This window comes from Cucurbita pepo, chromosome 6 (assembly GCF_057944985.1).
Source record: "Cucurbita pepo subsp. pepo isolate OVF chromosome 6, ASM5794498v1, whole genome shotgun sequence".
Classification (NCBI taxonomy): Eukaryota; Viridiplantae; Streptophyta; class Magnoliopsida; order Cucurbitales; family Cucurbitaceae; genus Cucurbita; species Cucurbita pepo.
In genome coordinates this window covers 16562310-16584388 of record NC_141803.1, presented here as the reverse complement: position 1 = coordinate 16584388, position 22079 = coordinate 16562310, and the positions used below count along the sequence as shown (strand labels likewise).

Genomic DNA, 22079 nt, shown 5'->3' with positions numbered 1-22079 from the left:
GTCTTTGGTGCGTCTTTTTCTTTACTCTTTATTTAATGATAACCTGACCGTAGGTCTATCTTAGAAAATATTGTTGCTTCTCTTAGTTGATCGAATAAGTCTTCTATTCTAGGTAGAGGGTATTTGTTCTTTATGGTTCTCTTATTTAACTCTCTGTAATCGATGCACAAACGCATTGATCCATCTTTCTTCTGAACAAACAACACTGGCGCACCCTAGGGGAATATGCTAGGTCGAATGAACCCTTTTATCCCGTAAGTCTTGTAATTGCGCCTTGAGTTCTTTCAACTCTGCTAGCGCCATGTGGTAGGGTGCTTTAGAAATAGTCCCAGTTCCCGACTCGAGTTCGATGATGAAGTCGACCGCTCAGGAAGGGGGTATTCCAGGTAGGTCATCCGGATACACATCTGAAAACTCGTTTACGATTGACACGTTTTCTAGGGTCTTTTCTTTTCCTCTTACATCTACGGCACATGCTAATATAGTCCAACCGCCTTGTTGGACTAATCTCTTTGCTTTCATCATCGAGCCTACCTTTGGGGGTATCCCCGGTATTTGTGCCTTTATATTTAAAGCTAGGTCCCACCGATGGTGAGAATATCACCTTTTTTTTTTTTTTTTGCGACATTCTATAATCGCATGGTTTGCAACTTGTCAATCCATGCCTAGTACTACGTTGAAGTCAGTCATCTTTACTACTATAGGACTACGCTTAGAGTTTGGTTAGCTACTATTGCTTGATCATTCTTTATTCTATCCTTAGTTACTACGTCTACCCTCTCAGGGGCTGCTTTCCGACCATACATACAATAAGGGTTCTAATTCAAACCCTGTCTCTGATCCCTCTCGAGGTGGGCTCTCTTCAGCCTCACCTTGTCCTCTATCTCTAATAGGAGGTCGTCCCCTTCCTCATCTTACTCTTTCGCATGCTCTAGGCAGCATGGTTCTAGAAACCAAGATAGCATCTCTTAAGTCTAAGGCTCATTACCTATGAAATTATGCTATGCATCATATCTACTAAGTTCACATCATATTGCAAACAAAATCACTCAGCATGCAACACATCACATCATGCTCTTAAATAAATACGTGAAATATCACAACAATTTCAGTAACATTAACATAAAATGCATGCGAGTTTGAAAACGTTTCTCTTTTCTTATCTTGTGCAAGGCGTACCTGACGGTGATGGGGCATCGACGTTGGGACCATGGAACGTGCCAAGCCTACATTGTAGGCTAGTCTACAGAATCTAAAACCTAGAGCTCTGATACCAACTGTAACGACCCTAAATTTCCACATACTCAGAGTCGCTACTAACATCTCAAGCTCATCTATAATGCAGAAATATAACTCTTACATGAATATAACTGATAACGTAAACTTCAAAAAAAAAAAACGTTTAAAACAACTCCTTCTCTGGAAAACACAGCCATGGTCTTACGTGTTTAAATATGAAATACTGAAGTTTAGAGAAAACAAAAACAAATACAAAATAATTTAAAACAATGAAATGCAAAACAACCTATTCTAACTTAAGACTAGAAATTCAAATATGAGTCTACCCTATGCACGTGCCACAGTCTCTGCTCGCGATGCCGCCGTCCTCCGTACAAGTGCGTCTTGCCTTTACCTGAAAAAAATGATGTGGCACACGGCCTGAGTATTTCAAAGAATACTTAGTAAGTGGCCCCACTATAGGGGCCATGCTAATGCAAACACATGCAATCATGAATAGGGACCTATCTCTAATCATCTTAGGGGTGGCCTCCAGTCTCGGACAAATTGGATGTGTAGTACTTCCCTACACACGACTCCCTCATGCGAGTGTGAGTCCCTAGGGCGCTCGCACACCCCCTGGACCCTCTGGTCAAGCTAATCTGTAGCGACGTCCGGAGGTCAGCGGAACCCCATAGTGTCATGCCCTCATGAACACCCTCATCTGTGTGCTTTCGCACCTGTGCGCATTCGCGCTCATCATAAGGTGCGCGTCCGCACTCATCATCTCTAGGGGAAGTAGCCCTATGCTTATGAACATACAAAATGCATGAGGTCCCTCTAAATCCATCGTAATGTCTCTTCTGACACAACCCTCTAGTCTCATCTCTTTGTTACTCTAGGTAACTCATACTCGTGGGTATTTATATTAATATCATTTTCATGCTCTTAGGGTTGTGTCCTACGTCAATCTAACGACAAGATGCAATATGGCACTCATCATCATCTAGCATGCTCAATATGGAAAACATCATCATATTAAGGTAAAAATCATGCAATCATCATGCTCATATAATGCCACACGTGCGTCAAACATATCAAGCGTCACTCAACAAAATATGTATATACCGCACATATCATCAAGCATCATAATCCACACATCATCATAACTCATACAATTATTTAGCCTATCCTATAGTAAGGCCACTTACTTGGTTGGCCTTGACCGAAGTACTCCCTAAATAGCTAAACGTAAGCTCCCGTTCCGTGAGAGCTGCTTCCTACAACACCGGGGTTTGTTTCCTATCACACCGTTCACCACTTTCTGTTAGTATTTCACAATTAATTTATCAATAATTTAATAAATGTGAAATATGGCTCTAAAACGGCCTCGGATACCCTTATCGGGGCCGAAAACAGGTTCGGGAGGGTCGAAACAATGGAAATCGGGCTGAAAACAGGTGAGCCGAGCCAAACAGCCGCTGGAGGAGCCGCCGGAGCGTCACCGGAGGGAGCCCGAGCCGTTTGCGCCGAGCCGAGCTGAGGTCGAAGCGCGGGTCGCAGTCCGGTTCGGGTCGTGGTTCGGGTCGCGAGCTGTGGAAGGCTACTGGGCCAAGGCTAATCGTTGGGCCTCGGCTTACTGGGCTGGGCCGCAAGTGTTTGGTTTGCAGGCCGGCTCAATTGGACCGTGGGTCTAGTCTGGGTTGGTTCAACTGAACCGTAACTTCTGGGCCGGTTTGAGGTTTGGGCTGCTGTAGTTGGGCTGGGCCGAAGGCAGAGGCCAAGGGAGGAACGGGCTGGCTCTCCCGGGTTCTGGGTTCGGGTTGACCCGGATCCGTGGATCTCGTCTTCCTCACCCGACTTCGGCCGATTTTCCGGCGAGCTTTCTCTCTCCTCCCCCCGGCGTTTCAGTTGCCAATTTCGGTCCTCTTCCTTCTCTTTTCCTCTTTGTTCATCGTCCTTCTTTCCTTTCTTGGAGTTTTGCGGCCTAAAAGCTCCTAAAAGCCACAGATCTAAGAATCGATTAAGAAACCTAATTTTCCAACCTCGGTTACCGACGACGAAGCTTACGAAATAACACAAAACGCACCCTGAGTCATTGTGCTTTCGTTAGGGATCCCTCTTATGGTGGTAACAGGTCGTTTGGTGTCGGTTTGAGGGTGGTTTGAGGGCTCGTCGGAGAACTGGACACTCGCCGACATTTGTCCGAAATCTCTCTCTCTCTCTCAAAATTTTCCCTCTTTTCTCCCTTTGCAGGTCTTCTGAAGATGCTGGGTGTCGTGGGCTGAGGGTGGGCGTGCTGTGACCGTTGTTTCGCGTTGGTTCCGCGAAACTCGGCGGTCGCCGGAAAACTCGCGGGTTTTCCGGCGACTGAGTTATTTTTTATTTTTTATTTTTTTCGTTTTATCATTTTCATTTATTTATTTATTATATATATATATATATTTTTTTTCTTTCTTCCCCGGGTCGTTACAGCTACTAAAGTTGCACAAAAACATTTTAGTCTACAAAAACAACTCAACTTGAAATTCAAACTGTATTTGTAGCGTTTACAAAAAAAAAAAAGAAAAAACAAGTCGCAAGAAAAGGCTTGAGAATTCCGATGAGGCGCTGAAATCCTCGCGCCCTCTACCCACACATTGTTCCCAATGTCAAGGATACACCAAACGAAGCCATGCCCAATTCTGCCCACACAACACATGTCTACAATAAAGGAAATGAGAGTAATAAAGAGAAGATGAACGATCATTGTGGTTTTTCAATGAACGCAAATGGGTGAAGTCAAACCAAACCCCCACTTCTTGTTTAAAATTGTCCTCAAGCTCCCCTTGATATATAGAAGATATCTCCATAAGTTGGAGAATGAAGCATAGAGGAAAAGAACGACGTAAGGAGTCGTATTCATGGGGACGGGGGGGGGGGGGGGGGGGGGGCTGGAAATCTGAAACAAAACATGGGTCGGCAACGATAGTCACATCCATGGCTTCATGAATTCGTGGCAGAGGGAGGAAAGACAGACGACACAATGCACAACCCCAATTTATATAAGGAAAGCTATGATAAAATGATATGATATGAAGGAAAAATGGAAGGAGTTGTCTTACATGATAGTGAATAAAAATGTTTGGATCTCATTCATCATTGTGTGTTCATGCATAAGGGAATACCCCTCTTTTATGATGGTACGGACGCGTACAATACGTGGTAGAAAAATGATCATTATGTTCATCATAATGCTATGATGGTCGCTATGCCTTAACGGATATCCGACATCAGCAGCTCTAGAGAATGCTCGTCCGACCATAAAAGGGGCCTGGAGGTGTGCGAACCAACTGGTGGGTTCACACTCGCACGTGTGGACCATTTGTAGAATAGTAAATACACATCTAATTAACTCGTTTGGTATAGCCGCCAGAAATATAGACTGATACGATAGGTCCTACACATGATTGAATGTATTTGCATCTAACCCCAATAGTGGGGTCACTTACTGAGTATTTCTTATAATACTAAAGTCACGTGCTACTGCTATTTCATATAAAGGAAACACACCACTATGTGACTAACGACGACATAGCTATTCGAGACCATGATACATGCAAATGGTAGTTGTATTTTGTATTATCTTTCTTAGAGTTAGATTAGAATAGTGTTTTTAATTTTAATGCTAATTTATTTCATTTCGTATTTTTTTGTGTCGTTTTAAAAATGTTTTCAAGCACGTATCTCAACTGCAGTGTTTTAAAATGAAGTCTATATTTTATGATGAAGTTTGAACGCTTATTTCCTTCACAAAATGATTAAGTTATGATGACGGTAGTGACTCTAGTACGTAGAAATCTACTATCGTAAAAGTATTCTTGTTTGAATCGAAGGATATGCTCCTTATATTAGAAATTTATGTCAGATGGGCACAAACTAGGTTAAAAAGTTATGGATTAAGCGTTCAAAAATTTTAACTTTCCAATAATTTTTTTAACAAAATTAAAAATAATAACTCACACTACATGAAGTTTTAATAAACCCGTAAGAATTAACTTTTAAACTTAAAGTATTCAACTTCTAATTAAACATTCAAACTATAGTCTTTTTTTTTTTTTTTTTTTTTTTTTTTTTTTTTTATAATCGCCATTTGAACATTAATGACTTTTTTCTGTTATATATTATACTTTCAATGGTTGAACTTTTTTTTTTTTTCACTATTGTAGTTAGAAGCAAGCACATACAATCATGAGTGAAACCTATCATATCAGACGTATGTCATATATCATAAACTTACCATGTCTTCTAATGTATCATACACATTGTATAACATCATCACATCACAAAATAACATCATACATCATACATCATACATCATACATCATACATCATCATCATACAATATAGTAACAACATCATAATATAAAGAATAAATGACACTTACAAGGGGCACTAGGCACGTGTCGTCATACATTAAACATGTTATCCAACTTATCTTATACTAAGACCACTTACTTGGATCTAGAGGCTGTTCACCCATTTTTAGCATTGCGGGTCTATTTGATGACTTAACTTATCTCTAGGATGATCTATCTTTATTGTTCTGACTTAGGCAGCTTGCATGACCACAACAGTGAATGATCAGTATCTTAGCTTGATGCACTACCTTATCATATTTTATAGACAACATAACATTTACTAATACCTCATCTATGCAATGTTAACTCACAAACCCTTCAATAAGACTCGAAAGTCACTAAATTTTGTAGGGGGGTCACTCCGCTTTCCAATTACTAAGTTACTTGCATGGTTCCTCAAAAAGACCTCTGCCCATGTCCACCAAATAATCATCATGAGCTAAACTACTTGTGTAGTTCCTAACTCTCTCTCAAAACCAATTTGCAGAGCGGAGACCTTGACCCTCTTTATCCATTTCTACACACTATAATAACTCCTTAAATAGCCTCAACACACTATGCTATTTGGCCTTGGTCAAGCTCGACGACACAGGTTCCTGAGTACCAACAACTTGGAAGAGTCACGGCTAGATTCAACCTTGGTCGTCAAATAGCGCTATTGCAGGTCAACATAAAATCATCCTAGCTTTAGTGTCCTATTCTTATATCAATACAACCATAATATTATCCATCACCTAGAATGAAGATTTCATTCTCTAAGTATACATCCAATCTCACAGGAAAATAATGTCGATCAATCACTTAAACATAGATCATAAAATCCAATCTTCCACACGTATTTTAAAAATGTCCTACTAAGGGCACCACACTTGACAACATCTATCAGAGCCAGGTTTCGATCCTGGGACCTGTGGGTTATGGGCCCACCACGCTTCCGCTGCGCCACTCTGATTTGTTATAAAAGAAGATGAGCTATTGTGATCCGTGCTCCAGGGAGATTTATGGATATTATCTCCCCGTTGAGCTTCGCTTGTATTATGCATGATATAGTATGTGTTAGCGTACACTATACTAAGCACCTTAGCATTGAGGAAATAGACTCTATTACTCCTGTAGGTAGGAGTCAAAATCTCGTGTAGCTAGGAATCCAATAAACCTATAGGGGGCCAAAGAGAATAATATGCCGAGCAAGTCTAAGGCACTGGTTTGAGAGGTATAATGATCCTTGTGTTGCAGCAAATGACATTATAAAACTACTTTTGCTTCTCTATCAAAGCCAAGTTTTGATCCTAGTAACTATGGGTTATGGGCCCAGAACGCTTCCGCTACAACACTCTAATTGGTTGAAAAAGAAGATGAGCTATTGTGATCTATGCTCCAGGGTGATTTATGGATAGCCGAGCAAGTCTAAGGTACTAGTTTGAGAGGTATAATGATCCTTGTGTTGCAGCAAATGACATTATAAAACTACTTCTCTATCATTTTTGAAGTCTTTCTTCTTTATCAGAGCCAAGTTTCAATCCTGGGACATGTGGGTTATGGGCCCACCACGCTTCCGCTGCGCCACTCTAATTTGTGAAAAAAGCTTCAGCTGCGCCACTCTAATTCAATCCTGGAACATGTGGGTTATGGGCCCACCACGCTTCCGCTGCGCCACTTTGATTTGTTAAAAAAGCTTCCACTGCGCCACTCTGATTTGTTAAAAAAGAGGATGAGCTATTGTGATCTGTGCTTTAGGGTGATTTATGGATATTATCTATCCGTTGAGCTGTTTGCTTGTATTATGCATGATATAGTATGTGTTAACTCCAGGTGTTTGACGCACACTAGACTAAGCACCTTAGGATTGACGTTAATAGGAAATAGGCTCTGCTTGTATTATGCATGATATAGTATGTGTTAACTCCAGGTGTTTGGCGCACACTAGACTAAGCACCTTAGGATTGACGTTAATAGGAAATAGGCTCTAGACTAAGCACCTTAGGATTGACGTTAATAGGAAATAGGCTCTAGACTAAGCACCTTAGGATTGACGTTAATTGGAAATAGGCTCTGCTTGTATTATGCATGATATAGTATGTGTTAACTCCAGGTGTTTGGCGTACACTAGACTAAGCACCTTAGGATTGACGTTAATAGGAAATAGGCTGTGCTTGTATTATGCATGATATAGTATGTGTTAACTCTAGGTGTTTAGCGTACACTAGACTAAGCACCTTAGGATTGACGTTAATAGGAAATAGGCTCTAGACTAAGCACCTTAGGATTGACGTTAATAGGAAATAGGCTCTAGAGGAGTCAAAATAGACTAAGCACCTTAGGATTGACGTTAATAGGAAATAGGCTCTAGAGGAGTCAAAATAGAGTAACCTGGAACCCAATAAACCTATAATGGGCCAAAGCGAATGATAGGCTAAAACTACTCTCTATCATTTTCGAAGCCTTTCTTCTCTATCAAAGCCAAGTTTCGATCCTAGGACCTAAGAGTTATGGGCCAGGCTCTAGACTAAGCACCTTAGGATTGACGTTAATAGGAAATAGGCTCTAGAGGAGTCAAAATAGAGTAACCTGGAATCCAATAAACCTATAACAGGCCAAAGCGAATGATAGGCTAAAACTACTCTCTATCATTTTCGAAGCCTTTCTTATCTATCAAAGCCAAGTTTCGATCCTAGGACCTAAGAGTTATGGGCCCACCACGCTTTCGCTACACCACTCTAATTTGTTAGGAAAGAGGATGAGCTATTGTGATCTGTGCTCCAGGTGATTTATGGATATTATCTTTCCGTTGGGCTGTTTGCTTGTATTATTATGTGTTAGCGTGTTAGCTCCAAGTGTGTTCTCCAGTTAGGTTGAGGAGTCCAGGAATCCAATAAACCTATAGGGGGCCAAAGTGAATAATAGGCCGAGCAGCTTTCTCTATTATCTTTGAAGTCTTTCTTCCCTATTCGATCCTACGACCTGTGGGTTATGGGTCCACCACACTTCCACTACGCCACTCTAATTTGTTAGAGAAGTGTATGAGCTATTGTGATCTGTGCTCCAGGGTGATTTAAGGACATTATCTTCCTGTTCAGCTGTTTGCTTGTATTATGCATGATATAGTATGTTTTAGCTCCAAGTGTTTGACACTCCTAAACTAAAGAAAGAGTTGAGGAGTCAAAATAGAGTAACCTGAAATCCAATAAACCTATATAGGGCAAAAGCGGATAATAGGTCGAGCAAGTCTAAGGTACTGGTTTGAGAGGTATAATGATCCTTGTGTTGCAGCAAATGTCATTGTAAAACTGCTTTCTCTATCATTTTTGAAGTCTTTCTTCTCTATTAGAGCCAGGTTTCGATCCTGGCCACCACGCTTCTGCTGCGCCACTCTGATTTGTTAGAAAGGAGGATGAGCTATTGTGATCTGTGCTCCAGGGTGATTTATGGATATTATCTTTCCGTTGAAGCAAACATGCATGATATAGAGTATGTGTTAGCTCCAAGTGTTTGACAGTGTGTTCTCCAGTTAGGTTGGTTATAAAATGACTTAGGACTTAGGTCAAGATGGGTACACTAGTAGGTCAAGATGGGTACACTAGTAGGTCAAGATGGGTACACTAGACTAAGCACCGGGAAATAAGACTCTATTACTCCTAGACTAAAGAAAGAGTTTGAGAAGTCAAAATAGAGTAAACTAGAATCCAATAAACCTCTAACGGGCCAAAGCGGATAATAGGCCAAGCAAGTCTAAGGTACTAGTTTTGAGAGGTATAATGATCCTTGTGTTGTAGCAAATGTCATTGTGGTTTCGATCCTAGGACCTGTGGTTTATGGTCCACCACGCTTCAGCTGCGCCACTCTGATTTGTTATAAAAGAGGATGAACTATTGTGATTTATAGATATTGTTTTCTTGTTGAGCTGTTTGCGCCACTCAGATTCGTTAGAAAAGAGGATGAGTTATTGTGATCTGTGCTCCAGGGTGATTATTATCTTCCCGTTGAACTTGTTTGCTTGTGTATTAGGTCAAAGTGTTTGACAGTGTGTTCAACCTATCTAGCGTGTTTATCTACATAGAGCTAGTGTGTAAGAGTTAGGTTGGTTATATAATGACTTAGGTGAAGATGCGTACACTAGACTAAGCACCTTTGGATCGTGGCGACGTTAAGAGGAAATAGACCCTATTACTTGAGGACTAAAGAAAGAGTCGAGGAGTCAAAATAGAGTAACCTGGAACCAAAAACTCGTGTTAAGAAACCTAGCTGGCCTAGGAATCCAATAAACCTCTTCAACTCCTAGGCATGATCAAGACGCATTTTAAAACCGTGAGACTGACGGCGATGCATTAGTACCTGAAAGTGGATAATATATGCTAGCAGTAACTTGTAGCTATTACAAAAAAAAAATAGTCAAGATGGCCGAGCTGGTCTAAGGCGCCAGTTTCAGGTACTGGTTCGAAAGGGCATGGGTTCAAATCCCATTCTTGACATGATTTTCTTATTTGTCAATGATTGGAGAGGTATATTGCTCAACATTTTAAAATGTGAGGACATATGTAACGAGCAATGTAGTAGTGGGTGGCAAAATCTCGTATCAACTAATTTTGTATGTATATTATATCACATTTTTGTCAAACGATGTCATATCATAAACTTAGCCACTATGCACGTGTCCTATCCGATAGTAAGACCGCTTACTTGGTTGTTCTTAGCCGATTCTCCCTAAATTTTGGTACATTTGCTTTTCGTCCTACTAGAGATCGTCAATCTTCTTTCATGACTAACTACAATTTCTTAACTCAATTTAATATAAATTGAGAAATTGAATCTTATATTGACCTTCATTTCCTTAAGCAAGGTCAATTCCAGCTTCAAGATAGTCGGAACCGCAAAAATTGGGCAAAATATCCTTTACGGAGCCAATGAGCTAGATTCTGAGCCGCAAAGCCTAGACTAGCCGGTTCAGCCACATAAGCCAAAGAAGTTTCTGGCTGTAGGCGTGACACGTGGCACAATGAGGCGTGAGAGCGTGTTTTCCGACGATTGAGTTTCTTTTTTGTGTGGCCGATACAAAATCTGTTTGTGTTTCATTTTCGAGAACTTTGTATAACTTTCAAATTTATTTCATTTTCGTGCTTGAATATTTTCTATAAAATTGAGCATGGAACATGGATCGACGGAGGAGTACCTAAGTAAAATTGAGGCAACGACTTTGAGATTTCTCTGAGTCGCCGGAACCTGAAAATCATATTCGTTGCAGAAGAACGAAATGACAAAGTTGGCTTCGAAGGGTTTTAGCCGTTTTCGTCTGATTTGATAGAAGGAAGAGTAAAGGGCAAAGTTGTCTTTGGAAAATATTCAAACAATGGGTTTTGGTTTTAAGTAAAAAAGCTCATTTATTATTTAAATAAATAAATTATTTTTAGTATTAAATAAATAAAAGTTATATTCCTTAGGATTGAGGTTAAGAGGAAATTCCAATAAACCTATAACGGGCCAAAGCTAATAATAGGCCGATCCTTGTGTTGATGTCCTTCTTCTCTATCAGAGCCAGGTTTCGATTCTGGGACCTGTGGGTTATGAGCCCACCACGCTTCCGCTGCGCCACTCTGATTTGTTAGAAAAGAAGATGAGCTATTGTGATACGTGCTCCAGGGTGACAGAGTTGAGGAGTCAAAATCCCGTGTAGCTAGGAATCCAATAAACCTATAGGGGGCCAAAGCGAATAATATGTTGATCCTTGTGTTGCAGCAAGTGTCATTATAAATCTATCAGAGAGACATTATAAAATTGCTTTTCTCTATCATTTTTGTATATCTCTATCATTCTCTCTCTATCATTTTTTATGCTTTTGCTTCTCTCTAAGGTACATTATAAAACTGCTTATGATATAGAGTAACCTGAAATCCAATAAACGTATAACGGGCCAAAGCGGATAATAGGTCGAGCAAGTCTAAGGTATTGGTTTGAGAGGTATAATGATCCTTGTGTTGCAGCAAATGTCATTGTAAAACTGCTTTCTCTATCATTTTTGAAGTCTTTCTTCTCTATTAGAGCCAGGTTTCGATCCTGGTCACCACGCTTCTGCTGCGTCACTCTGATTCACCACGCTTCTGCTGCGTCACTCTAATTCACCACGCTTCTGCTGCGTCACTCTGATTTGTTAGAAAAGAGGATGAGCTATTGTGATCTGTGCTCCAAGGTGATTTATGGATATTATCTGTGTTAGTTCCAAGTGTTTTCGATCCTGGTCACCACGCTTCTGCTGCGTTACTCTAATTCACCACACTTCTCCTGCGTCACTCTGATTCACCACGCTTCTGCTGCGTCACTCTGATTCACCACGTTTCTGCTGCGTCACTCTGATTTGTTAGAAAAGAGGATGAGCTATTGTGATCTGTGCTCCAAGGTGATTTATGGATATTATCTGTGTTAGCTCCAAGTGTTTAACAGTGTGTTCTCCAGTTAGGTTGGTTATAAAATGACTTAGGACTTAGGTCAAGATGGGTACACTAGACTAAGCACCTTAGGATCGTTAAGAGGGAAATAGACTCTATTACTCCTAGACTAAAGAAAGAGTTTGAGAAGTCAAAATAGAGGAAACTATAATCCAATAAACCTCTAACGGGCCAAAGCAGATAATAGGCCAAGCAAGTCTAAGGTACTAGTTTTGAGAGGTATAATGATACTTGTGTTGTAGCAAATGTCATTGTGGTTTGATCTTAGGACCTATGGGTTATGGTCCACCACGCTTCTGCTGCGCCACTCTAATTTGTTAGAAAAGAGGATGAACTATTGTGATTTATGGATATTATTTTCTTGTTGAGCTATTTTCTTCAATTTTACTTGACGAAATTTCAAGCAATTACATTCGATTCACAAGAACCCCTAAATAACTTTTCAATAAAAAGTAAAGTCCAAAGTATGTAAGTTTCCACTTTTTAGCCCACTCTTTTTTGGTAGTTCGATCGTGGAATTTCTTTTTTTTTTTTTTTTTTTTTGTATTTCCGGAATATGAGTGTGTGACTTGTTAGAATTGATCCTATGGATATGACAGAGAAGAAGTCAGTCACCTTGATCAAGATGCTGAGTTGGTCTAAGGCGCCAGTTTCAAATACGAAAGGCCATTTGTTCAAATCCCATTCTTGACATGAAATTCTTTTGCAAAAGTTTTTTTTATCATGGATAAGACAAATGAGTTGGTCTAAGGCGCCAGTTTCAAGTACGAAAGGCCATTTGTTCAAATTCCATTCTTGACATGAAATTCTTTTGTAAGAGTGTTCTTTCAGGGACCTGTGGGTTATGGGCCCACCACGCTTGAGACAGTGTGTTCTCCAGTTAGGTTGGTAACCTGGAATCCAATAAACCTATAACGGGCCGAAGCAAATAGTGTTGCAGCAAATGTCTTTGTAAAACTGCTTTCTCTATCATTTTTGAAGTCTTTCTTCTCTATTAGAGCCAAGTTTCAATCTTTGGACCAGTAGTGTAATACCCGAAGAAAGAAGAAAAAGAAAAAAAATATAAATATAAGAAAAGTTGAGAGGGGCAAATAGGTAAATTTGCCCCTCCAACCACCTAAGGGGTCCAAACGAAACCCTATCCATAGTCCTGCAAAAGAGAGATAGTGAGAGAAAGGGGTAGAGAGAACCTAGAGAGAGGAGAAAGGATGAACCGCCGGAAGACTCACCGAAAATTACCATCGGAGTCTATTTCGGTGAAGATCATGATGCAAGGAGGTGAAGATCATGCAGAGAGACTTTCTTGGAAGGGAAAAGAGAATGTGGGTGGCCGGAGTCCCATTTTTCATCAAGAAGTCGGAAAACCCGCAAGGTAAGGATCTTGAACGTTTCCTCAAATCTATGGTTTTCCTTTGTGAATCAAGATCTGAAATCTTGATATATTCATCTAGGAACAACTCTACGCATGATCTGTGAAGAAGTTTGGCCAGACCTCAACCCGAAGGTGGAGATCCGAGAGTCGTCCGAGAACGGTGAGCGAAATTCTGACCTTCTTAACTCGTTCGGTAGTTAATCGAAAATTACGAAAAAAATACGAGGACGTAGCCCGTAACACGATCTAAAATTTTGTCGAAGAAATCATGTCGATCAGATCTACGGATCGAAAGATATGAAAATCGGTAAAGAAGGTTGTGTTTCGGTTTTCACAGGCCAGAGAAGAAGGGAGAAGAAAGAAAAAAAAAAAGAAGAAAAGAGTCGGCCGGCGAGCGGCGGACGGCGGCGACAGGCGAGCGGCGGACGGCGGCGACAGGCGCCGGACACGCGTCGACCATCGGCTGGAGCAACGCAGCTCCAGCGAGGCGTGGACATGTGTCGCCTGCAAGCCGGGCCGAACAGCGACGCGAGCCGAGCCGACCGGACCGGCCGACCCGCGACAACGCGGAGGCGGGCGCGCGTGCAGCCTGTGACTGGCGCCTTCCCGCGCGCGTGGCCACGCACTCCCAGCGTGCTGCTGGCGCGTGAGCGCGCGTGGAACGGCCAATTTAGCCCGGTTGTGTTCTGTTTTCCCGATTTTTGTCCCGGTTCCAGTTCTAATACTATTTTTACGTGAATAGGGACTTAAATTAGAGAAATCAGTATTTTTGGACACCTCACGGGCAAAGAAATGCTAGCGAAAGGGCACGCGTCAACCAGGTAAGTCACTACCCGGTATTTAGGAAGAAATACTTGTAGGGTTCGCTTGGATTGTAGGTATGCATGTTAGTAATTTTGTCTTAAATTAGCTCTCCATGAATGAGATTAATTAGATGGATTGTTATGATGTGTTGGGTGAATTATCTGGTGTTTCTTGTATGCCTTAAGCTTCCGTTGTACGTATGCATGCGTTTAATTTATGTTAGAATTGTGTATGCCGGGTTTCGGGTGCTTGATGGACGAATTCGCCCCATTGAGCGCGAACTTCGTGCTCTGGGTGCTTGTTGGAGGTCATCGCCCCGTTGAGCCGGTATGCCTAGTTTGCATGAATTACATACTATGATGCTAGAAGAAGATTGCATGTACCCTCAGTTAATTGCTAGGGCCCATTTCTATGATAAGATTAGGGAATTTCTATTAGGAGCGATATGCCGCTCTAGTCAGACTTAATTTTTTTCTAGAAACATAGCGGTTTACCACGGCAAGAAAGTACCTAGGAGTGTTCATAAATTGCTAGCGTAAGAACGGTATCTATAGCTTCGTGAGAGGACCAAGGGTCCCTGATCAGTCATTTTTGAAGTCTTTCTTCTTAATGAGAGCCAAGTTTCAATCCTGGGACATGTGGGTTATGGGCCCACCACGCTTCCGCTGTGCCACTTTGATTTGTTAAAAAAGCTTCCGCTGCGCCACTCTGATTTGTTAAAAAAGAGGATGAGCTATTGTGATCTGTGCTTTAGGGTGATTTGTGTATATTATCTATCCGTTGAGCTGTTTGCTTGTATTATGCATGATATAGTATGTGTTAACTCCAGGTGTTTGACGCACACTAGACTAAGCACCTTAGGATTGACGTTAATAGGAAATAGGCTCTAGACTAAGCACCTTAGGATTGACGTTAATAGGAAATAGACTCTATACTAAGCACCTTAGGATTGACGTTAATAGGAAACAGGCTCTGCTTGTATTATGCATGATATAGTATGTGTTAACTCCAGGTGTTTGGCGTACACTAGACTAAGCACCTTAGGATTGACGTTAATAGGAAATAGGCTCTGCTTGTAGTATGCATGATATAGTATGTGTTAACTCCAGGTGTTTGGCGTACACTAGACTAAGCACCTTAGGATTGACGTTAATAGGAAATAGGCTCTAGACTAAGCACCTTGGGATTGACGTTAATAGGAAATAGGCTCTAGACTAAGCACCTTAGGATTGACGTTAATAGGAAATAGGCTCTAGACTAAGCACCTTAGGATTGACGTTAATAGGAAATAGGCTCTAGACTAAGCACCTTAGGATTGACGTTAATAGGAAATAGGCTCTAGAGGAGTCAAAATAGAGTAACCTGGAATCCAATAAACCTATAACGGGCCAAAGCGGATAATAGGTCGAGCAAGTCTAAGGTACTGGTTTGAGAGGTATAATGATCCTTGTGTTGCAGCAAATGTCATTGTAAAACTGCTTTCTCTATCCATTTTTGAAGTCTTTCTTCTCTATTAGAGCCAGGTTTCGATCCTGGCCACCACGCTTCTGCTGCGCCACTCTGATTTGTTAGAAAGGAGGATGAGCTATTGTGATCTGTGCTCCAGGGTGATTTATGGATGCTATCTTTCCGTTGAAGCAAACATGCATGATATAGAGTATGTGTTAGCTCCAAGTGTTTGACAGTGTGTTCTCCAGTTAGGTTGGTTATAAAATGACTTAGGACTTAGGTCAAGATGGGTACACTAGTAGGTCAAGATGGGTACACTAGTAGGTCAAGATGGGTACACTAGTAGGTCAAGATGGGTACACTAGACTAAGCACCTTAGGATCGTTAAGAGGGAAATAAGACTCTATTACTCCTAGACTAAAGAAAGAGTTTGAGAAGTCAAAATAGAGTAAACTAGAATCCAATAAACCTCTAACGGGCCAAAGCGGATAATAGGCCAAGCAAGTCTAAGGTACTAGTTTTGAGAGGTATAATGATCCTTGTGTTGTAGCAAATGTCATTGTGGTTTCGATCCTAGGACCTGTGGTTTATGGTCCACCACGCTTCAGCTGCGCCACTCTGATTTGTTAGAAAAGAGGATGAACTATTGTAATTCATGGATATTGTTTTCTTGTTGAGCTTTTTGCGCCACTCAGATTCGTTAGAAAAGAGGATGAGTTATTGTGATCTGTGCTCCAGGGTGATTTATGGATATTATCTTCCCGTTGAACTTGTTTGCTTGTGTATTAGGTCAAGGTGTTTGACAGTGTGTTCAACCTATCTAGCGTGTTTATCTACATAGAGCTAGTGTGTAAGAGTTAGGTTGGTTATATAATGACTTAGGTGAAGATGCGTACACTAGACTAAGCACCTTTGGATCGTGGCGACGTTAAGAGGAAATAGACCCTATTACTTGAGGACTAAAGAAAGAGTTGAGGAGTCAAGATAGAGTAACCTGGAACCAAAAACTCGTGTTAAGAAACCTAGCTGTCCTAGGAATCCAATAAACCTCTTCAACTCCTAGGCATGATCAAGACGCATTTTAAAACCGTGAGACTGACGACGATGCATTAGTACCTGAAAGTGGATAATATATGCTAGCAGTAACTTGTAGCTATTACAAAAAAAAAAAAAAAATAGTCAAGATGGCCGAGTTGGTCTAAGGCGCCAGTTTCAGGTACTGGTCCGAAAGGGCATGGGTTCAAATCCCATTCTTGACATGATTTTCTTATTTGTCAATGATTGGAGAGGTATATTGCTCAACATTTTAAAATGTGAGGACATATGTAACGAGCAATGTAGTAGTGGGTGGCAAAATCTCGTATCAACTAATTTTGTATGTATATTATATCACATTTTTGTCAAACGATGTCGTATCATAAACTTAGCCACTATGCACGTGTCCTATCCGATAGTAAGACCGCTTACTTGGTTGGTCTTAGCCGGTTCTCCCTAAATTTTGGTACATTTGCTTTTCGTCCTACTAGAGATCGTCAATCTTCTTTCATGACTAACTACAATTTCTTAACTCAATTTAATATAAATTGAGAAATTGAATCTTATATTGACCTTCATTTCCTTAAGCAAGGTCAATTCCAGCTTCAAGATAGTCGAAACCGCAAAAATTGGGCAAAATATCCTTTACGGAGCCAATGAGCTAGATTCTGAGCCGCAAAGCCTAGACTAGCCGGTTCAGCCACATAAGCCAAAGAAGTTTCTGGCTGTAGGCGTGACACGTGGCACAATGAGGCGTGAGAGCGTGTTTTCCGACGATTGAGTTTCTTTTTTGTGTGGCTGATACAAAATCTGTCTGTGTTTCATTTTCGAGAACTTTGTATAACTTTCAAATTTATTTCATTTTCGTGCTCGAATATTTTCTATAAAATTGAGCATGGAACATGGATCGACGGAGGAGTACCTAAGTAAAATTGAGGCAACGACTTTGAGATTTCTCTGAGTCGCCGGAACCTGAAAATCATATTCGTTGCAGAAGAACGAAATGACAAAGTTGGCTTCGAAGGGTTTTAGCCGTTTTCGTATGATTTGAGAGAAGGAAGAGTAAAGGGCAAAGTTGTCTTTGGAAAATATTCAAACAATGGGTTTTGGTTTTAAGTAAAAAAGCTCATTTATTATTTAAATAAATAAATTATTTTTAGTATTAAATAAATAAAAGTTATATTCCTTAGGATTGAGGTTAAGAGGAAATTCCAATAAACCTATAACGGGCCAAAGCTAATAATAGGCCGATCCTTGTGTTGATGTCCTTCTTCTCTATCAGAGCCAGGTTTCGATTCTGGGACCTGTGGGTTATGAGCCCACCACGCTTCCGCTGCGCCACTCTGATTTGTTAGAAAAGAAGATGAGCTATTGTGATACGTGCTCCAGGGTGACAGAGTTGAGGAGTCAAAATCCCGTGTAGCTAGGAATCCAATAAACCTATAGGGGGCCAAAGCGAATAATATGTTGATCCTTGTGTTGCAGCAAGTGTCATTATAAATCTATCAGAGAGACATTATAAAATTGCTTTTCTCTATCATTTTTGTATATCTCTATCATTCTCTCTCTATCATTTTTTATGCTTTTGCTTCTCTCTAAGGTACATTATAAAACTGCTTATGATATAGAGTAACCTGAAATCCAATAAACGTATAACGGGCCAAAGCGGATAATAGGTCGAGCAAGTCTAAGGTATTGGTTTGAGAGGTATAATGATCCTTGTGTTGCAGCAAATGTCATTGTAAAACTGCTTTCTCTATCATTTTTGAAGTCTTTCTTCTCTATTAGAGCCAGGTTTCGATCCTGGTCACCACGCTTCTGCTGCGTCACTCTGATTTGTTAGAAAAGAGAATGAGCTATTGTGATCTGTGCTCCAGGGTGATTTATGGATATTATCTTTCCGTTGAAGCAAACATGCATGATATAGAGTATGTGTTAGCTCCAAGTGTTTGACAGTGTGTTCTCCAGTTAGGTTGGTTATAAAATGACTTAGGACTTAGGTCAAGATGGGTACACTAGTAAGTCAAGATGGGTACACTAGTAAGTCAAGATGGGTACACTAGACTAAGCACCTTAAGAGGGAAATAGACTCTATTACTCCTAGACTAAAGAAAGAGTTTGAGAAGTCAAAATAGAGGAACTAGAATCCAATAAACCTCTAACGGGCCAAAGCAGATAAATAGGCCAAGCAAGTCTAAGGTACTAGTTTTGAGAGGTATAATGATACTTGTGTTGTAGCAAATGTCATTGTGGTTTGATCCTAGCATCTATGGGTTATGGTCCACCACGCTTCTGCTGCGCCACTCTGATTTGGTAGAAAAGAGGATTTACTATTGTGATTTATGGATATTATTTTCTTGTTGAGCTATTTTCTTCAATTTTACTTGACGGAATTTCAAGCAATTACATTCGATTCACAAGAACCCCTAAATAACTTTTCAATAAAAAGTAAAGTCCAAAGTATGTAGGTTTCCACTTTTTAGCCCACTCTTTTTTGGTAGTTCGATCGTGGAATTTCTTTTTTTTTTTTTTTTGTATTTCCGGAATATGAGTGTGTGACTTGTTAGAATTGATCCTATGGATATGACAGAGAAGAAGTCAGTCACCTTGATCAAGATGCTGAGTTGGTCTAAGGCGCCAGTTTCAAATACGAAAGGACATTTGTTCAAATCCCATTCTTGACATGAAATTCTTTTGCAAAAGTTTTTTTATCATGGATAAGACAAATGAGTTGGTCTAAGGCGCCAGTTTCAAGTACGAAAGGCCATTTGTTCAAATTCCATTCTTGACATGAAATTCTTTTGTAAGAGTGTTCGTTTAGGAACCTGTGGGTTATGGGTCCACCACGCTTGAGACAGTGTGTTCTCCAGTTAGGTTGGTAACTGGGAATCCAATAAACCTATAACGGGCCGAAGCAAATAGTGTTGCAGCAAATGTCTTTGTAAAACTGCTTTCTCTATCATTTTTGAAGTCTTTCTTCTCTATGAGAGCCAAGTTTCAATCCTGGGACCAGTAGGTTATGGGCCCACCACGCTTCCGCTGCGCCACTCTGATTTGTTAGAAAGAAGGATGAGCTATTGTGATCTGTGCTCCAGGGTGATTTATGGATATTATCTTCCCGTTGAGCTTGTTTTCTTGTATTGTGCATGATAAAGTATGCATTTGCTCCAGGTGTTTGACAATGTGTTCAACCTATTTAGTGTGTTTATCTACACAGAGCTAGAGTGTAAGAGTTAGGTTGGTTATATGATGACTTAGGTCAAAATGTGTACACTAGACTAAGCACCTTAGGATCGTGGCGACGTTAAAAGGAAATAGACCATATTACTCGAGGACTAAAGAAAGAGTTGATGAGTTAAAATAGAGTAACCTGGAACTAAAAGCTCGTGTTAAGAAACCTAGTTGGCCTAGAAATCCAATAAACCTCTTCAACTCCTAGACATGATCAAGACGCATTTTAAAATCGTGAGACTGATGACGATGCATCAGTACTTGGAAGTGGATAATATATCCTAGCAGTGATTTGTAGCTGTTATAAAAAAGAATAGTCAAGATGGCCGAGCTGGTCTAAGGCGCCAGTTTTAGGTACTGGTCCGAAAGGGCATGGGATTTCTCAGCATTTTAAAATGTGAGGACATATGTAACGAGCAATGTAGCAGTGGGTGGCGAAATCTCGTATAAACTAATTTTGTATGTATATTTCATCACATTTTTGTCAAACAATGTCATATCATAAACTTAGCCACTATGCACGTGTCGTCATACATCAAACAAGTCGGGCAACCTATTCGATAGTAAGACCGCTTACTTGGTTGGCCTTAGCCGGTTCTCCCTAAATTTGAGTATATTTGCTTTTCGTCCCACTAGAACGACAATCTTCTTTCATGAGTAACTACAATTTCTTAACTCAATTTAATATAAATCGAGAAATTGAATCTTATATTGACCTTCATTTCTTTAAGCAAGGTCAATTTAAGCTTCAAGAGAGTCGGAAGGACAAAAATTGGGCAAAATATCCTTTATCGAGCCAATGAGCTAGATTCTGAGTCGCGAAGCCGAGACTAGCCGGCTAAGCCACATAAGCTAAAGAAGTTTCTGGCTGTGGGCGCGACACGTGGCACAATGAAGTGTTAGAGCGTGTTTTCCGATGATTGAGTTTCTTTTTTGTGTGGCCGATACAGAATCTGTTTGTGTTTCATTTTTTAGAACGGTGTATAACTTTCAAATTTATTTCATTTTCGTGCTCGAATATTTTCTATAAAATCTAGACTTCGATATTGAGGGCAACGTCAATGTTTTATTCTTTAATAACAACTTTAATATCTTATTGAGATGTACTCATTTTTATATTAAATATTTTCATATATTTAAGAACTTAAATGATTAATAGACACTTTGTTAGAGCATTACAGAAAACACACTACTTGTGTAGTAAAGAAAAGATTCGATGTGATGTAAGGCAAAGGTGATGGATTTGTCTAAGGATTCCATGGATGAATGAGCTCAAATACATTTATTCGATTATTATATAAAGAAAAGCCCTTCTTATCTGCACGCCAAATGCAGTGCGAATAGTTGCATCGGTCTTGAAGCCAAATTCCCTTCTCTGGCCAAAAAACCTCGAACGAAAGCTTCCCGTAATTGCTACTAAAATTGCACCAAAACAATGTTGTCTGCCACAAATTCTCTTTGAATTTCCAGCTGTATTCTTGTTTGGACAGAAGAATGTGCTCCCCTAAATCAGAAAGTTACATCAGATGGGAACAAATTCAATTGAAAAAAGGAAAAAGTTCGAACTACAAGAGTTTATACAGATATACATGAAATAATATGGTCTCGTTGAATAATTTGACGTGGTGCAATACCCTTATTTACCTAAATCGTCGTTTTTCGATTTGCAATGGACCTGTAAAGGTATGTCTTGATAATTAAGAATCGTCACTTCCCAACGAGATTGTGGATATTGGGCTGCAAAACAAGTGAAAACATTAGAAATTGATGCAAAAGTAAACAAAATCATATAGAGATTGTTCATAGCCTTCATTTTTTGATCAACTTAGAATTTGTTTGTGTTGCATTTGGATCCTTTTGAACCATATATATATATATGATTATTGCACTAAAACAAAGATACCTTTTTAACGACTTTTAAAGATAGATTTTTATGTAAAACGCTATTAAAAGAAAAACGAACAAAAAACTGGAAGGATATTAAGCGTGTTCGTGTTCGTTTGTTCGGTTACACTTTATTTAGCAAAGAATCACACACATCCCCAAGCTTAGGTTGCTTTTTTTTTTTTTTCTCTCCGGACATCAATCACATACTTCCTAATTCCATTCTGATGTCTCCTTCTCAATTTTCTT

General features: G+C 40.1%; 1 long non-coding RNA gene and 3 other non-coding genes across 4 annotated transcripts; 2 read left to right on the top strand and 2 right to left on the bottom strand.

The window, feature by feature from the left end:
• Nucleotides 1–6498: 6498 nt before the first annotated feature.
• Nucleotides 6499–6570, bottom strand: TRNAM-CAU (transfer RNA methionine (anticodon CAU)). Its single transcript has one exon. It is a non-coding gene; the product is annotated as a tRNA-Met (tRNA).
• A 3436-nt stretch (nucleotides 6571–10006) lies between these two features.
• TRNAL-CAG (transfer RNA leucine (anticodon CAG)) lies at nucleotides 10007–10087 on the top strand. Its single transcript has one exon. It is a non-coding gene; the product is annotated as a tRNA-Leu (tRNA).
• A 6771-nt stretch (nucleotides 10088–16858) lies between these two features.
• On the top strand, nucleotides 16859–16939 carry TRNAL-CAG (transfer RNA leucine (anticodon CAG)). Its single transcript has one exon. It is a non-coding gene; the product is annotated as a tRNA-Leu (tRNA).
• A 4151-nt stretch (nucleotides 16940–21090) lies between these two features.
• Nucleotides 21091–21723, bottom strand: LOC147792481 (uncharacterized). The gene is made up of 2 exons (XR_015421290.1): nucleotides 21591–21723; nucleotides 21091–21450 (listed from the first exon to the last, which is right to left on the bottom strand). It is a non-coding gene; the product is annotated as an uncharacterized LOC147792481 (long non-coding RNA).
• Nucleotides 21724–22079: the final 356 nt, after the last annotated feature.